Below are 17,676 nucleotides of genomic sequence, written 5' to 3'. Positions count from 1 at the left end.
GAAGAAGTTAAATATATTAATCTTGTTTTCTATTCCATTCCATTCCTTTCTATTCTTCACATCCCATTTCTTCCTCGACTCTCCATCCAAACCAAGGTTCTAAATAGCGTTTATAGCGGCATAGCTGGGAGACCAAAAAAAAAAACTTTAGCAATAGCGCAGCTATAGCAAAAGCTATCATAAATAGCGTTTTTTTATTTCAAAAATTATATTTTATATTTCTACTAATAGTAAACATGTCTCATCAAGAAAAAAAAACACCAAATTGATTAAGAAATTCTAATATTCATATTAAATCAATACAAAGTTCAAATTGTCATTCAAAATATCCCTAATTCAAAAACAATCGATATATTTTATATTCAAAATATACCACTACCATATATTAATGCATGATACAAAATTTAATTGATATAATGGTATAGTCCGCACATGTTCCATTGAATTGATATAGCTTGACAAAGTAAAAAAAGCTCATCTTGACATTAAAGCCCATTAAAATTGTAAAATCATAAGCCCATGTAGCATAGCGGACCGCTATTACCTCTATAGCGGCCGTAGCTCGATTAGCGCAGTTTTACTCCGTAGCTTAGCTTTCTAGGTCCAAAACCGTTATAGCTAGCTATTTAGAACACTGATCCAAACATATGTTATTGATTTATATAATTTGAACCTTATTTGTCCAATTTTGAATGAAATTTTAATTTATCGCATGTAGTTTCTCATCTTTTATGTTTCAAAACATGTTAAAGAATTTAGTTTAATAATAACAATAACTATAAAATTAAACTAGCATCGTACCCGTGCATTGCAACGGAAACAGATTATTTCATTATAAAATATTATAAAATGAAGAAGATCAAGCGTTTCATTATTTCATTATTTCATTATTTGTGTGATATTTTTGAAAATCAACCGTTCAAATACGTGCTGCACAAATCTCAAAGCAATAATAATACTGATACGATACGGATACGGCGATACGGCAATTTTCAAAAAATGAAAGATACAATATAGCTATTAATATATATATTTTTTATTAATTTATATATGATATTTATATAATTATAATTTAAATCAAATTTGTAGAGAAAAATAGTTAAATACTATATTTATCTACAAGATAACACGTGAACTCTAGTGTAGTGGTAAGAATTTTGGCACCAACAAAACCCAACTGGGTTCGAATCCCGCCTTCAGCACAAAAAAGAAGGGTGCGCGGTGCACAGGCTCGGTCCGCATGCGACGTGCGTTGTTCAGAGGCACGGTCCACGGGTGCGGCGCGCGGTCTACGGGCGCTGGGATCATATGCGGCGCGACCAGTGCATGCTTAAGTGTTGAAGCACATAATTTGGAAAATTCGTCTATGTGCGATCTGGAAATTCAACGGCTAAGCATCCTTCTGAAAAAAAAATCAGTAAATCAGGAACCTTGTAGGATCTAGATATTAAGCTCCTTAATAAGGAGGAGAGATATTAGCATAAAAATTGAAAGTTTAGACGTGTGGCTCGTGCTAGATTTTTGTGAAGGAAAACTTAATGATTCAGTAATTCCTTTAAATTTTCTGTAAATTGTGTGGCCGGTGCTGAATTTTTGCCAAAACTATTTTAAATAGAAAATAAAAAAAAATAATTAAAATGAAGATTGGTAAGAACAAATTAAAAATGAGAAATCGGTCATAAACTATGGCGTCATCAGTGTTGTTAACGAGAAACCTATACATTTTGATCGCTAGAAATTAAAAAAAAAAATCCTAATTCGCTATGTCCTTGAGTATCGGATATGTGAAGTCAGAGAAGGCAAATTGTTCAATTCGCATTCAATTAGTCAGTAGGTGGGTCATTTAATTTTGTTTTCTGAGAATGTAGACACAGTCTGTAACACCAGATAGCTTCTATATCCGTTTTTAAAAAAAAAAAAAAAAAAAAATGTAGACACAGTGGTATCTTTTGTGAAAGATAAGGAAGTCGGCAATGCTTAAGAGAAGGTTGTAACGCCTCGGTTTATGGCATCAATACTCTAATTCAAAATTTTCCTTATTTAATTAGTATGTATGAATAGTATATAAATTTACGGGTAGTTTATATAACATGTTACCACAATACGGTTATGTTACAACACGTGACGTTAGATTTTGTTATAATACAGTTCTGTCACAACATGGCATAATACGTGATCCAAGTCGCATGTCATGATTTGAGTGTTCCTCGTTGTGATTATTCTTCAAAAAAATTGGTATGGCATGGAATTAGTTTTGTCACGGCACACGGTTACGCGCCGTTAGATCTTAATCTTGATTGAATAAACTAACTTAAGTTAGAAATTAAGATAAGGATGTAATGATTTTGATAACGCGTGATCGTGTACTGTGATCAGACCAGTTCGCATGCCATACTGATTCTCAAAGGATGATAATAACAAGGAACACGCAAATCACGGCACGCGACTTGAAGTCACATGTCGTACCGTAACATGACAAAAATGTATCGTGACAGAACCATGAATCACATATCATGTTGTATTGAGACAAAATTATATTGTAGCAGAAATAAGACTTGTATATAAATTTATCATAAGTGTATATACTCGTCAAGCATATGTATTTTTTTATTAAATAAAGTCACATAATTATATGTGAAAAATAAAGTAGTATGTATTTCTTTTATTAAATAGTCATATATATGTGATATTTTTTTTAATTGAAGTCTAGAGGTCATAAACCGTGATGTTCAATTTTTTCTTTTTTGAATAAAAGTGGGTACACTTTCCCAATTTCCATTAATAAAAAACCACAAGTTCAAGGAATTGATATCAAGAGTAGAACTAGGGTGTTCTTAAGTTCATCAAGCTTCTTGGTGAACTCAAGTCTAAAATCCATCAAAATTAGTTTCAAATGACAAATCCAAACCGTTGACCGCCTACATTACGAGTGATGCGTCTACATGTGAAAATTTTAAACATTTGAATTAATTTAGTATAAAGTCAAGCGGTCAAAAAACGTTCCAAAAATAAATGCATCAAAATTAATTTATTAAGCTTCTAATTTTGACCGCTTCCCTTTATACTAAATTAATTCGAATGTTTAAAATTTTTATATGTAGACGCATCACTCGTAAAATAGGCGAATCTCAACGGTTTGGACTCGTAAGATAGGCGGGTCTCAACGATTTAATTAAAATTCGTAGTTTAAATCCGATTTAACGGGTTTTAGACTTGAGTTCACCAAAAAATTTGGTGAACTTAAGAACACCGTAGTTCTACTCGATATCAAACCTCTGGTACAAAGCACCTCTTTATATCTGGTTTTGTATTTCTAAATTTCTTTTTTTACCTATCCTTTTTTAATTATTATTTTTTCGAAGACGAGGGTTCAAATGCACCGAAATTTTTAAAAATACCATTTTATTAAAATTAATAAACCAAAACACCAAATTGGACTGGAATTATTAAATTTCGCATGGCCGCTGTGAGGGGAAGCGGCCAGCTAGAACCGGGCCGCTGCGAGGGGAAGCGGGCACTTATTTGGGCCGCTTCTGGGCCCAGAGGGCAGGGCCGCTTTGGGGGCCAGCGGCCACATTGATTTTGCCTCTCTTTTTTTTTCTTTTTTTTCTTTTTTTCTTTTTTTTCTTTTTTTCTTTTTTGGAAAACAGAATTTTTTTTTGTATTAAAATATTAGAAATTTTGAATATATTTCTTTGAAAATAGATGAAATACAATATAATTTGATTTATTAGAAAGACTGCAACAAATAACCCGGATCAATATTTTTCGCAGCTGTAAGAAAAATTAATATATTTCTTTATGTGTTATTGGAAAAAAATAAAAATAATTAGATTCTGAGTTATTGATCCTGGTTCAAAAGTCACTTCTAGGTAATCCAGAAAATATTGTGACCTTTCTAGTACATTTAATTTATAAAAAGTTGTATCTATTTTGATAATTCTTTTTGAAAAACAATAATTAAATAAATTAAAGATTTTGATTTTTTTCAAAAATAGATACAACTTTTTATAAATTAAATGTACTAGAAGGATCACAATATTTTCTGGATTACCTAGAAGTGACTTTTGAACCGGGATCAATAACTCAGAATCTAAGTATTTTTATTATTTTCCAATAACACATAAAGCAATATATTAATTTTTCTTACAGCCGCGAAAAATTCGGCCTGAAAAATATTGATCCGAGTTATTTGTTGCAGTCTTTCTAATAAATCAAATTATATTGTATTTTATCTATTTTCAAAGAAATATATTCAATATTTCTAATATTTTAATAAACAAAAAAAATTTGTTTTCCACAAAAAAAAAAAAAAAAAAAAAGCAAAATCAATGTGGCCGCTGGCCCCCAAAGCGGCCCAGCCCGCTGGGCCCAGAAGCAGCCCAAATAAGTGCCCGCTTCCCCTCGAAGCGGCCCAGTTCCAAGTGCCCGCTTCCCCTCGAAGCGGCCCAGTTCCAAGTGCCCGCTTCCCCGGGAAGCGGCCATGCGAAAAATATAATTTCGAGCCGAAATTGGTGTTTTGGTTTAATAATTTAAAAAACATGGTATTTTTAAAAATTTCGGTCAAATGCACCCAAATTTTTGTACACCCAAATGGACCCTATCTTTCTTCTCCATTTTCAAAGTCCGAATAGTCAATCCGAACCGTTAGATGCGATCTACATATTAAGATGTGCTTGGAGACCAAATTTTACATTTTTTGAAATTTTTTTACTATTTATTAAGCCACTTTGAAAATCGCTGATCCAATGGTCCAGAAAATGTAAAATCAGCGATTTTCAAAGTGGCTTAATAAATAGTAAAAAAATTCCAAAAAATGTAAAATTTGGTCTCCAAGCACATCTTAATATATAGATCATATCTAACGGTTCGGATTGACTATTCAAACTTTGAAAACGGAGAAATAAGATTTGAAAGATAGGGTGCATTTGGGTGCATTTGAACCCTCCTCTTTTTCGAATTTATATTTAAAAAATATTTCGGAAACTTTTGTGGCAGATCAGAGGAAAATGATTTGGTTCTTTCTATATTTTTTTTATATTATTTTTAATGAATTACTAAAATTTTAAAAATTGCTGGGATGGAGATTCGAGGAGCGCATTTTGTAGTCTTTTTAAATTCTAAGAGTCAAGCCACTAGACTTAATACGACTTGTGGTCCCCACCACTAGACAACAATTGCGCTTCGAATCTGAACTTCTTTATTCCTGTCTTTACAAAAATAATAAATTATTTTTTCATTTACATTGCGCCACATTTTTATCTGAGTCATAAAGTTTGTGATTAAATGAACCCGTTTCATACTCTAATTAAATTACATGAGTTACCTAAATATTATTTTTAAATCATTATAATATCCGTGTGTAGTTTGATTATATAATTTCTTAAATCAGCAGGAACATTATGCTTCTTTCGTTTATATGAACGCATTTGTAATTGATATCAACTCGTTACATGTTTGGATACACCACAAGTGCACGTAAAACCCGCACTGGAATTAAGAATAATAAAAAATCTATGAAGTGCCCTTCCCACTAAAAAACGTGGTCTAAGGATTTTTTTTAGACTTTAATCAATAACCAGTATATTTAATGAACTACATCTGGTAATGGTTAAAGATGGATCATGATGCACCTATTGCTTAAGGCATCTAGTTAAGTTTTGTTCTTCTTCTTTTTTTTTAATATTGAGTCAGATAGTTCTATTATATATATATATATATATTTGTCTAACTAAGATTACCAAGAACTTGATATTTAGTTTGTTGCCTATTGTTTCAGTGGTTAGTAATGGATAACATGGATGTCTTTCGTTTGAGGCTTCCCTGCTTTTTTCTTTTCTTTACTATTTTGCAAATTGAAAATAAAAAAAGGTGCACAATTATGTAGTGTGATTTTTTAAGTTTCTATGGCCTATTGAACATGATTTTTTTGGTTGGAATCTGCTTTTTAGCTCATACCTATCTGGAGTGTTTCTTTGATATATCAAATTTTGCTTTGCCAAAGCCTAATCTACATCAATTAATGCCAAACAAATATTCTCTTTTCTGGTACAAAGTGCAATTGCAAATTTGGGGTCACTTTCCAGCCAAGAAGGTTCACACAGCATTTTGAATTGTGGAATCACTATAAGCCATATACACATGGAATCACTCAGCCATATTGATTCTCAAAGGATAATCATAACAAGGAACATGCAATTCACGGCACATGACTCGAGTCACATGTCATACCATAACATGACAAAACTATATCATCTGAACTATATAAGTCGTGACAGAATCATAAGTCACATATCGTGTTGTGTTGAGATAAAATTGTATCGTAGCGGAAATGCGACATGTAGATAAATTTATCATAAGTTTATATACTCGTCATACCTATGTATTATTTTATTAAATAAAGTCACCTAATTATATGTGAAAAATAAAGTAATATGTATTTCTTTTATTAAATAGTCATATACTCATATATAAGTGAATTTTTTTTAATTGAAGTCTAGAGGTGATAAACTGTGGCGTTCAATTATTATTATTATTTTTTTTTGCTCTCACCTAAATGGCCTATTTTATGGTAATCTAGATTTTTTTTTTCTTTTTTTTTTTTTCGGTGAGAACGCTATGGACTATAGCGTTCCTGCTGGACGCTTCAGTTTATGGCTGGTTTTGTATTTCTTTTCTTTTTTGAATAAAAGTGGGTACACTTTCCCAATTTCCATTAATAAAAAGAAGATGTAGTTTGATTATATAATTTCTTAAATCATCAGGAACATTATGCTTCTCTCGTTTGTATGAATACATTTGTAATTGATATCAACTCGTTACAAGTTTGGATACACCACAAGTCCACGTGAAACCCATACTGGAATTAAGAATAAAAAAAGAATCTATAAAGTGCCATTTCCACTTGAACCGTGCATGTTCTAAGAATTTTTTTTTTAAGACTTTAATCAATAACCAGTTTCGCATAGATAGCAGTATAGCACTCAACACTAGACGCAGAGGAAGCTTTTTTGTCTACTTCTCTCATCTCTCTCTGCTCAGGTAAACCCTTTCTTAGTTTCTTCCTTCAATTTTTGATATGTTTACTTAATTTCTCGCACCTGACACTATGTTTTTTACAGATAATTCTTCTACTCAGAAAACTATTCAACCCTCCAAATTTCACCACTAACCAAGACCCCAATTCATGTAAAAAATGAATTACGCAACCTTTCTTTCTGTCCTCTTAATATTTGGGGCTCCTCTGTTGTCATTCTATTTCACCGTCCCAGCTCTTGCGGCCAACTCTAGTGCCAATTCTACTCACATCCTACTAAGTTGTGGCACATCAGAAACCAGCTTAGACAATGTTAACAACCTCACATGGATTGGAGACAGTAAAACAAATTACATCTCTCAAAAAGCCAGCCAAACTTCACCTATCCCATATGGAAACCCATCGGTACCGACCACACCGTACAGTAATGCCCGTATCTTCACCTCAAATTATACCTACACTTTCCCTCTCTCTCCCGGCCGCTACTTCCTCCGCCTCTACTTTTATCCTACCAACTATTCAAACCTCATTGCCTCCGACTCGTATTTCGCTGTCACTGCGGGCCCCTACACTCTACTCTCCAATTTCAGTGCTTGGATAACCGTGACCTCATTGGACTATGATCACCTTGTTCGGGAGTTCTCAATCAATGTCACCTCAACTACTCTAAATTTAACATTTGCACCATCTACGAAGCAACCAAAGGCATATGCATTTATAAATGGAATTGAGATCATGTCGTCTCCTGATATCTTCAGTTCTCAAAGAACTTACTATGCCAATGGTATTAATACCCCGTTTGAGTATGACCCAGGTATGGCTTTCCAAACAATGTACCAGCTCAATGTAGGCGGACGGCCCTTAGCTCCTTCTGAAGACTCAGGTTTGTACCGCTCATGGGATGACGACTCAAACTATCTTTTTGGTGCAGCTTTTGGTGTCACCTTTCAAAATGACACTAATGTGACAATTGAATATCCACCAGATATTCCAAAATATATTGCACCAGTTCAAGTGTACGAGACGGCACGATCAATGGGTCCAAACCCACAAATCAACTTGAATTACAATCTCACATGGATCCTAAAAGTAGATGCTGGGTTCAATTACCTCCTCAGATTCCATTTTTGCGAGATACAATACCCGATGACCAAGCCTAACCAGCGGGTATTCTTTATTTACATTAATAACCAGACAGCACAAAGCCAATTCGATGTTATAGCATACAGTGGAGGAATCGGTATACCCACTTACATGGATTATGTGGTTACTACTGGTGGGTTGGGTCAAATGGATATGTGGGTCGCACTTCACCCGGATCTTTCGACAAAAACTGAGTACTTTGATGCAATATTGAATGGTCTTGAGGTGTTTAAGATGAGCAAGGCCGAAAACAGCCTTGCAGGTTTGAACCCGGTACCCCAGATATTGGATCCATCTCAGACTTTTAACAACAAGCATAAAGAGTCAAAAGGAAGGGTCACGGCGATTATTGCTGGTGTGGTTGGCAGTGTTTTGCTTCTCTCTTTCATTGTTTGTATTTGCTTGTTTATGATTTACAAACAGAAGACAAAGAAGGATAAGGTGTCTGAAGAGGGAAAGGTAAGTGAAGAAGCGACTGTATTCACTCCACTCTCTTTTTATGGAGTTTCAAATTCCCAATCTGATGTCTCAAGGAAGACAAACACCACTAGTACAGGTACCAGTACTGGTAACGGTACAGGTACAGGTAGCCATAACTCTTCTTTACCAGCTAAGCTTTGCCGATATTTTTCTTTTCACGAGATTTTGGCAGCCACGAATGGATTCGATGAAGCCTTAGTTCTCGGTGTTGGAGGGTTTGGAAAAGTTTACCGGGGTGAAATTGATAATGGATCGACTAAGGTTGCAATTAAGCGGGGCAACCCGTTATCCGAGCAAGGGATACATGAATTTCAAACCGAGATTGAGTTGTTGTCCAAGCTTCGTCATCGCCACCTTGTCTCACTTATTGGTTACTGTGAAGAGGAAAATGAAATGATATTAGTATACGACTATATGGCCCATGGAACACTCCGAGAGCACCTCTACAAAACCCAGAGTGCACCTGCACCACTAACATGGAGACAGAGGCTCGAAATTTGCATTGGTGCTGCTCGTGGGCTGCACTACCTCCATACAGGCGCAAAACATACTGTAATTCACCGTGATGTGAAAACTACCAATATTCTTTTAGATGAAAAATGGGTGGCGAAGGTGTCAGATTTCGGATTGTCAAAAATAGGACCCACATTGGACCACACGCATGTGAGCACAGCAGTCAAAGGGAGCTTCGGGTACCTGGACCCCGACTACTTCAGAAGGCAACAATTGTCCGAAAAATCTGATGTGTATTCCTTCGGTGTGGTTTTGTTTGAAGTATTGTGTGCAAGGCCACCGATAATAAGCGGTGATGTACCGAAACAACAAGTGAACCTGGCAGATTGGGCCCTGTTTTGTCAGAGAAAGGGTGTTATAGAAGAGATAATAGACTCATACCTAAGAGGCAAAATTGCACCTCAATGCTTAAAAAAATATGCTGAGACAGCCGAGCAGTGTTTGGCTGATGAAGGTATTGACCGACCAAGCATTGGAGATGTACTTTGGAATTTAGAATTTGCACTGCAATTGCAAATAAATGCAGAAGAAAGCGGGAGTGTAGTTGGCGGGACCACCTCTGGAGAGGAGACGCCAGCTGTCATTCGCAGAAAGAAAGAGCTAGCTGATGAACCTACTTCAGAATCAACTAGCACTACAAATACAACTATGAGCATGGGAGGGAGGAGCATTGCGAGTACAGATTCTGACAGGCTCATGCCGAGTTCTGTTTTCTCGGAGATCATAAACCCGAAGGGACGGTGATAATTACTGTAAAATTTTCTTGTTCATTTTTACATAATTCAGTAAATAGGTACTGATTATCAAATAAATTTTCTTTTGATTTTAATGAACTGCATCTGCTAATGTTTAAAGATGGATCATGATGCACCTATTGCTTAAGGCTTCTAGTATATTTTTGTTCCTTTTTTTTTTTTATATTGAGTCTGTTACTTCTATTATATATATTTGTCTATGTAAGATTACGAAGAACTTGATATTGTTTCAGTGGTTAGTAATGGAGTTGCAATCAATATATAGCTCTTCAATCAAATTTTTCCGTGTGAATAACCTGGATGTGTTTTGTTGGAGGCTTCCTGTTTTTTTTTTCTTTTCTTTACTATTTTGCAAATTGGAAATAAAAAAAAAGGTGCACAATTATGTAGTGTGATTTTCTAAGTTTCTCTGGCCTATTGAGCATGATTTTTTTTGGTTGGTACTTTTTCAATATGGAATCTTCTTTTAGCTCATACCTATTTGGAGTGTTTCTTTGATAGATCAAATTTTGTATTTGGAGTGTTTATTTGTCAGCCCTAGTTATACGGGTAATTTATGCATTAATTTTTTTCTCACGGTACAAAATTCACACGGTTTTTCTTTTACCTTTCACGAATTTACACCAATTAATTATGAGCTAGTTCAAGATTTTCTTACCTTTTATGCTGCTAGATTGATTAAAATCACGGCATGAACCTAGTCAAATGAAACTTATTCTATTGTTAATTTGTTACGTTGTTGAAATATTTTTCTATTATAAGTTATCATTATATTAATAATTTTGAGCTGTGATATAAATTTGGTTCATGCATTATTAAAATTAATGATTGAATCCATTAGTTGTATTATTTGAGATTCGAATCTAAATAGTTCGCGAATCAATTTCGAACGAATTATATCTAGTTTGAGTTTGATTTGAATAAGGTTCAAACCGAACTGGATTTGATTTGTTTCAAAACAAACTAATTTTGAATTGAACTAAACTCAAATCAAACTCAAATCGAATCACGAACTGCGAATTTTTTTGCCACCCCTACTTGTCATACATATGTATTCTTGTATTAAATAAAGTCACATAATTATATGTGAAAAATAAAGTAATATGTATTTCTTTTATAAAATAGCCATACACACACACATATATGTGTGTGTGACTTTTTTTAATTGAAGTCTAGAGGTCATAAACCGTGGCGTTCAAAATTATTTTTTTGCAGTGAGAACGCTATGGACTATAGTGTTCTCCAGTTTATGACTGGTTTCGTATTTATTTTCTCTTTTTTTTAATAAAGGGGGAATTTTGTGTATACCCCTCAAAAAAGTTGAAATTACATATTTTCTCCTCTAAAATTCATAATATCATATTTACCCTTCTAAACTTACAAAACTCACAAATATACCAGTGACCAGTGACCAGACCGGCTAATGACCAGTGACCCAAGAAAACGAAAAAATCAATTACATTTTTCATATGTTCTCCTCTTATAGATAGGGCTAACAAAGAAAAAGTTATTTTTCTATCATCACTTATCCTTTCCTTTTTTGATTAATTTCTTTTTTTGGGAGAATGTCTTAATCTTATTTAAGATTAACTTAAACTCATTTGAATCATGAAGTATCTCTTATCCCTTGATATTTTTTCTAAATAAAGAAATAACAAAAGAGTTTCTAATATACTAAGCTAAGTACAGATGAGCCGATCTGGGAATCCCTCATCCTTAAATTAGTCCTTACCCAATTTACTTAAAACTCATCTTAATTATGTTAATCTTCTATAGAATATGATTAATTAATCACTTAATTAATATTACGATCCTACTCCTGCGTCAAGAAGTCTCCTTCTTTGACGCTAAAACTCTACGTGCCTTGGGTGAAAATTCACGTGACATTTTCATGCTAGAAACCCGGAGAAGCAAGCCTGCTGAAATCGTTGCCTTTGAAATTCACCAGGTCGATTGAGAGGAATGCACACCACCTGTTCGTTGAAATGTCCGACCATTCCTTCCCTGCTCTATGAAACTGAGACTATCAGCACTCACCTTTCTCTACTCTTCTCCTTTACTATCTTGTCCTCAAAACCTTTCTATACATGACATTGCTCCCTACCTTCATTAATATCTTCCATACACTACACCCATTTTCAAGAAACTTCCACCTTTATTCACATCTGCTACATGAACCAAATAGTACGCTAAAGCCAATCATACTATTCTGCAAGCTCTCATACTCTGTTGATGAGACCCAAAGTAAAAATAGAGAAGAACAATGGAAACAGAACAAAAAGAAAAAGAAAAAGAACAAGTGGAGCAACAAAGAGAGACGAAAGAAAACATGGGTCAAACATAAAATAGAGTTCAAACATGACAATAGAGAGGTCAGAAACTGAGTTATGTGATTAATTATACTTTTTAAAATATTAAACATGATTAATTCAAATTTTGGGTATATTTGATATATATTAAAATTGCAAAGGGTAAATATGTGAATTTTCAAAGTTTAGAAGGGTAAATATGATATTATGAATTTTAGAGAGAGAAATACGTAATTTCAACGTTTTTGAGGGGTATACACGAAATTCCCCCTTTAATAAAAGTGGGTACACTTTCCCAATTTCCATTAATAAAAAACCTCAATTTCAAGGAATCGATATCAAAGCTCTGGTACAAAGCAACTCCTTATATCTGGTTTTGTATTTCTAAATTTCTTTTTTACCTATCCTCTTTTAATTATTATCTTTTCAATTTGATATTAAAAAAATATTTCAGAAACTTTTGTGGCAGATCAGAGGAAATGCTTTGGTTTTTTTATGCATTAAATGCATAAAAGAACCGAATTATTCTATTAAATAGAAATTTTCAGACTATCTATATTTTTTATATTATTTTTAATGAATTTCTAAAATTAAAAATTTTGCTGGGATTATTTTAGCTGATGTATTGTGATAATTTTTATAGAGACAGAGATGAGAGATTTTCTGATTTTTCTTATGTATATCTAAAGCATATACAGTGAGTATATATATCTCCCTTTCTATTTACCGTTGACATTCCAACGGTTCATTTCTAACTATTCTAAATTACAATTTTACCCTTCTCTTTATTTTACAATTTAACCCTTCTAGTTTATTTTATTCTTCAACACTCCCCCTCAAGCTAGGATTATAAATGTCGATTAATCTTAGCTTGCTCGTTATTTCTTCAAACATTCTCGGAATTAGTCCCTTGGTGAAGATATCGGCTAATTGGTCTTGACTCTTCACATAAGGGGTTTCAATCTCTTTTGCTTGTACTTTCTCTCTTATGAAATGACAATCAATTTCAATATGCTTTGTTCTTTCATGAAATACGGCATTTGAAGCAATGTGCCTTGCCGCATTGTTATCACAAAACATCTTCATTGGCTTGTCAATTTTGAAGTTCAACTCTTCAAGCAATTGTTTAATCCACGTGAGTTCACTTGCGGTGGATGCCATGGCACGATATTCCGCTTCCGCGCTTGATCGTGCCACAACATTTTGCTTCTTGCTTTTCCATGTGACTAAGTTTCCTCCTACAAATGTGCAATAGCCAGTTGTTGATTTTCTATCAAAGCTCCCGGCCCAATCTGCATCGGAATAGCCACATACATCATTAGATTTATTATTTTTCATCAATACACCCTTTCCAGGTGATTTCTTTAAATATCTTAAAATCCTATCAATTGCATCCAAATGAGGTTTTCTTGGTGCGTGCATGAATTTGCTAATTTGGCTTACCGCAAATGATATATCTGGTCTTGTTACCGTTAGATAAATTAGCTTACCTACAAGTCGTTGGAATTGGTTGATATCTTCCAATGGTTTCCCTTCTTCAAGATTTAACTTATAATTGCTATCAATTGGTGTTGAGGCCGATTTGGATCCTAATTTTCCCGTTTCTTTTAGAATGTCAATGGTATATTTTCTTTGCGAAATAAAAAATCCTTTGATAGAATGAGCTATTTCAATTCCTAAAACATATTTAAGTCTACCAAGATCCTTAATTTCGAATTTTTCTTTTAAGTGTTTTTTAACATTGTTAATTTTTTCACAATTGTTTCCGGTTATAATTATGTCATCAACGTAAACAAGGACAATTGTGGTATCATTATTTTCATGCTTTGAAAATAGTGAGGTATCCGATTGGCTTACTTTAAAACCAAGAAAAATTAAAAATTGAGAAAGTTTTCCATACCATGCCCTTGGAGATTGTTTAAGTCCATAAATTGATTTTTTTAACCTACAAACAAGGTTAGTATTTTTTTCTTTTACATGACCCGGTGGTAGGGTCATATAAACCTCTTCCTCAAGTGTTCCTTGAAGAAATGCGTTTTTAACATCCATTTGATATAAACTCCACCCATTATTTACCGCTATGGAAAGTAATATCCTTATGGTGTTCATCTTTGCTACCGGAGCGAAGGTCTGTTGGTAATCAATACCATATGTTTGGGTATACCCTTTGGCAACTAGCCGGGCTTTATACCGTTCTATAGATCCATCGCTTTGATATTTTATTTTATAGACCCATTTGCATCCAACCGGTTTTTTATTTTTTGGTAATGGTACAATGGTCCATGTGTCATTTTTTTCTAACGCTTGAAGTTTTTCTTCCATAGCCTTATACCACACCGGTTGGTTAATGGTTTCCTCAAAATTTCTTGGCTCCTCTATTTTAGAAAGTGAACTAATAAATGCACGGTGGGATTTTGAAATATTTTTATATGAAATAAAATTTTCAATAGGATATTGAACCTTATAGGTTACGAAATCTCGTAACCTTGTTGATGGTTGTCGATGACGAGTTGACCTCCTCCTAGGTTCCTCTTCATTATTTCCACCTTCTTCAATATTTTCTTCTTCAACGTTTTCTTCTTCTTCTTCTTCTTCCTCCGCTCCATTTTGAGAGGTGTTATCACTTTCTTCCATTTCTTCTTCTTCATCATTTCCTACAATTCTTTGCTCAATAATTTGATTAGTAGACATAGGAATGACAAAGTCATTTGTACTAATTTGATTATCAATCTTATCTTTGTTTTTAAAATATGGCTCGTTTTCAAAAAATGTTACATCTCTAGAAATATAAAGTTTTTTATTTATAGGGTCATAGCATTTATAACCTTTCTTTTGAGATGAATATCCTAGAAAAATAGCCTTTATAGAAGTATGGTCTAATTTATCTCTTTTATTTTTGTGTACATAACATGTACATCCAAAAATTCTTAGGTGATTAAAAATTATTTTTCTTTGGTAAATAATTTCTAATGGACTTTTATTTTTTAAAACGACACTTGACAATCTATTTATCAAATAAGTTGCGGTAAGAACGGCATCCGACCAATAGATTTTTGGAACATTGGTTTGAAACATAAGTGCTCTTGTCATTTCAAGTAGATGACGGTTTTTTCTTTCGGAAATTCCATTTTGTTGTGGAGTATAAACACAAGTTGTTTGATGTACGATTCCCTTTTGTTTCAAGAAGTTTGAAAAACTTTGATTTACAAATTCCGTTCCATTATCGGTTCTAAGAATTTTAATTTTAACATTGTATTGATTTTCAATTAAATTTGAAAATTCTTGAAAGTAAGAAAAAACCTCACTTTTATTTTTTAATAAATATAAGTATGTTAGTCGTGAAAAATCATCTATGAATGTAACAAAATACTTAAAATCATTGTAAGAGTTTATGGGAGCGGGTCCCCAAACATCGGAATTAATGAACAAGTTCAAAAATATGATTACTCTTTGAATTTGAGCTTACAAAAGGAAGTCTCGTATGCTTAGCTAGTTTGCATACTTCACAATTGCTACAATCCAAATTAGAAAAATCAAAAATATATTTTAAAGTTCTATCGGAAGGATGCCAAATTCTTCTATGCCATAAGTGTCCCATGTCTTGCACTTGGGTGTTGAAATTGTATTTTCGGCTATACAAAAAATATAATCCATTTTTGAAAACACCTTCACCAATCATCCTCTTGGATATTAAATCCTGAAAAAATACATTTTGAGGTGAAAAAATAATTTCACAATTTAATTCTTTTGAAAGTTTTCCCATAGATAATAGATTGGCGGTGCAATTTTTTACATGCAAAACATTTTCAATTTCTTTTGAAAAAACAATAAGTGAGCCATAACCACAAATTTTCATTTTTTCACCATTTGCAACATAGACAAATTCTTGACCATTCCCTTTTTTATAATTTTGTAAAAACTTTTTATTTCCGGTCATGTGGTCAGTTGCACCAGAATCTAAAATCCAATCTAAGTTATTTTTTTGGTATTCACTATTTAAATTTCCTAAATTTGTACATTTTATTTGCTTTGTTTCAAATTTATTTGGGCTTATACCATTTCGTTTGTTTGGTATAATATACAAATTTTGGTTTGGGCTACTAGTTTTAATTAATTTTTGAGATTTAAAAGAACCTGGATTGGGCCCTCTATTTAATAGCCCACTTAGTTGTGAGAGAATAGCTCCCAATTCAGATCGGGTTGGAGCAGATCCAACTGGAGCAGCGCATGTAGCAGCCATCAAGGCAGTAGAGGCGGGCATGTGTGTTTGAGAGGCGGACCCGTTAAGGAGAGGAGCAGACACAGTTGGAATTAATGCAGAGGAAGCGGACCCATTAATAACAGGAGCGGGACTGTTATTGAAAGGGGCGGACCCGTTTAGAAAATCCACAGAAGAAGCGGACCCAACACAGAAGGTCTCGTTTCTTTCTTCTTCGAATCGCGCCGCCCCAGCAGACATCTTCTCCCCCTTAGGGTTTCTCCCTCTGTCACTTTTACCATTGTTGCCCCACCATTTCGGTCTCAATTCGGGATAGAGAAACCAACACTTATTCTTCTCGTGTCCCTCTTTCTTACAATGTTCGCATTTTTCGGTGATTCCTCCTTTTTTTCCAAAATTTGGTTTCTTGGCAGTGGCAAAGGCGTGAGTCTCTCTTCCCTCTTCAACTGTGACTTGTGCACTACCCATGGCTTCTCTTCTGCTTTCTTCCTGTTGGATCATATTTTTTATTTGAGAATAGGAAGGAAGAGGGATTGTATTCATGATCTGAGCTCGCACAGACTCATAGCTCGGGTTTAATCCTGCAAGGAGCTCGAATATGTCATCTTCTTCCTCACGTTTTCTAATTACGGCCAAATCAGCAGTTTGCGGCCGGTACAAGCGAAGCTCGTCTCTTTTCTTTTGAAGAGCACCAAGGTACTCTACATATTTTCCCTCGCCTTATTTTTCTTGCTGAATTACTTGCTTGAGTTGGTAAATGCGAGAATAATTGTTTTCTTGACCGTACATGGCTTTGACAGCTTCCCATAGCTCAAAAGCCGTGTCGGGAAGGAGAAATAGTTCTGAAATGGACGGCTCCATAGAATTTGTGAGTCACGTTATGATTTTGTCGTTCTGAGTTCTCCATTTTCTCATTGCCTTTTTTTCTGCTTCTGTCACACCCCAAATCCACGGGTCTGACAGCCTGCCGCGTGTATAAATCAAGTGTCACATATATACGCGAGGCAGTGGATCTTTTATATGCATTACCAATATCCTCACTTGCTGCGTCCGCAATATAAACCTGAAAATAATCGGGGAGAGGGGGTGAGAATAAATTCTCAGTGCGAAATTTGCCACAGTTTAGATTATTGGACTTGCAATCAAACTTTATATTCAAAAATGAAACCCAAACTCAAAACAGTTCAAACAGATATATATATTCATAAATAACATAATGCC

The 17,676-nt window shown here is 34.2% G+C and overlaps 2 pseudogenes across 2 annotated transcripts in view; both read left to right on the top strand.

Annotated features, from left to right (window-relative positions):
* LOC144573610 (receptor-like protein kinase FERONIA pseudogene) overlaps window positions 1–17,676 on the top strand; it is a 102,056-nt pseudogene that overhangs the window by 50,264 nt on the left and 34,116 nt on the right. The gene's annotated exons all lie outside the window — the stretch shown is intronic.
* Window positions 7,123–10,153, top strand: LOC144573607 (receptor-like protein kinase FERONIA pseudogene; annotated as a pseudogene). Its single transcript, XR_013518043.1, has one exon. The product of XR_013518043.1 is annotated as a receptor-like protein kinase FERONIA pseudogene (transcript).

The sequence above is a fragment of the Carex rostrata genome, chromosome 21, assembly GCF_964058835.1.
Source record: "Carex rostrata chromosome 21, lpCarRost1.2, whole genome shotgun sequence".
NCBI lineage: Eukaryota > Viridiplantae > Streptophyta > Magnoliopsida > Poales > Cyperaceae > Carex > Carex rostrata.
Note: the sequence above shows the minus strand (reverse complement) of the source record. Positions and strands in the feature narration are given on the sequence as shown.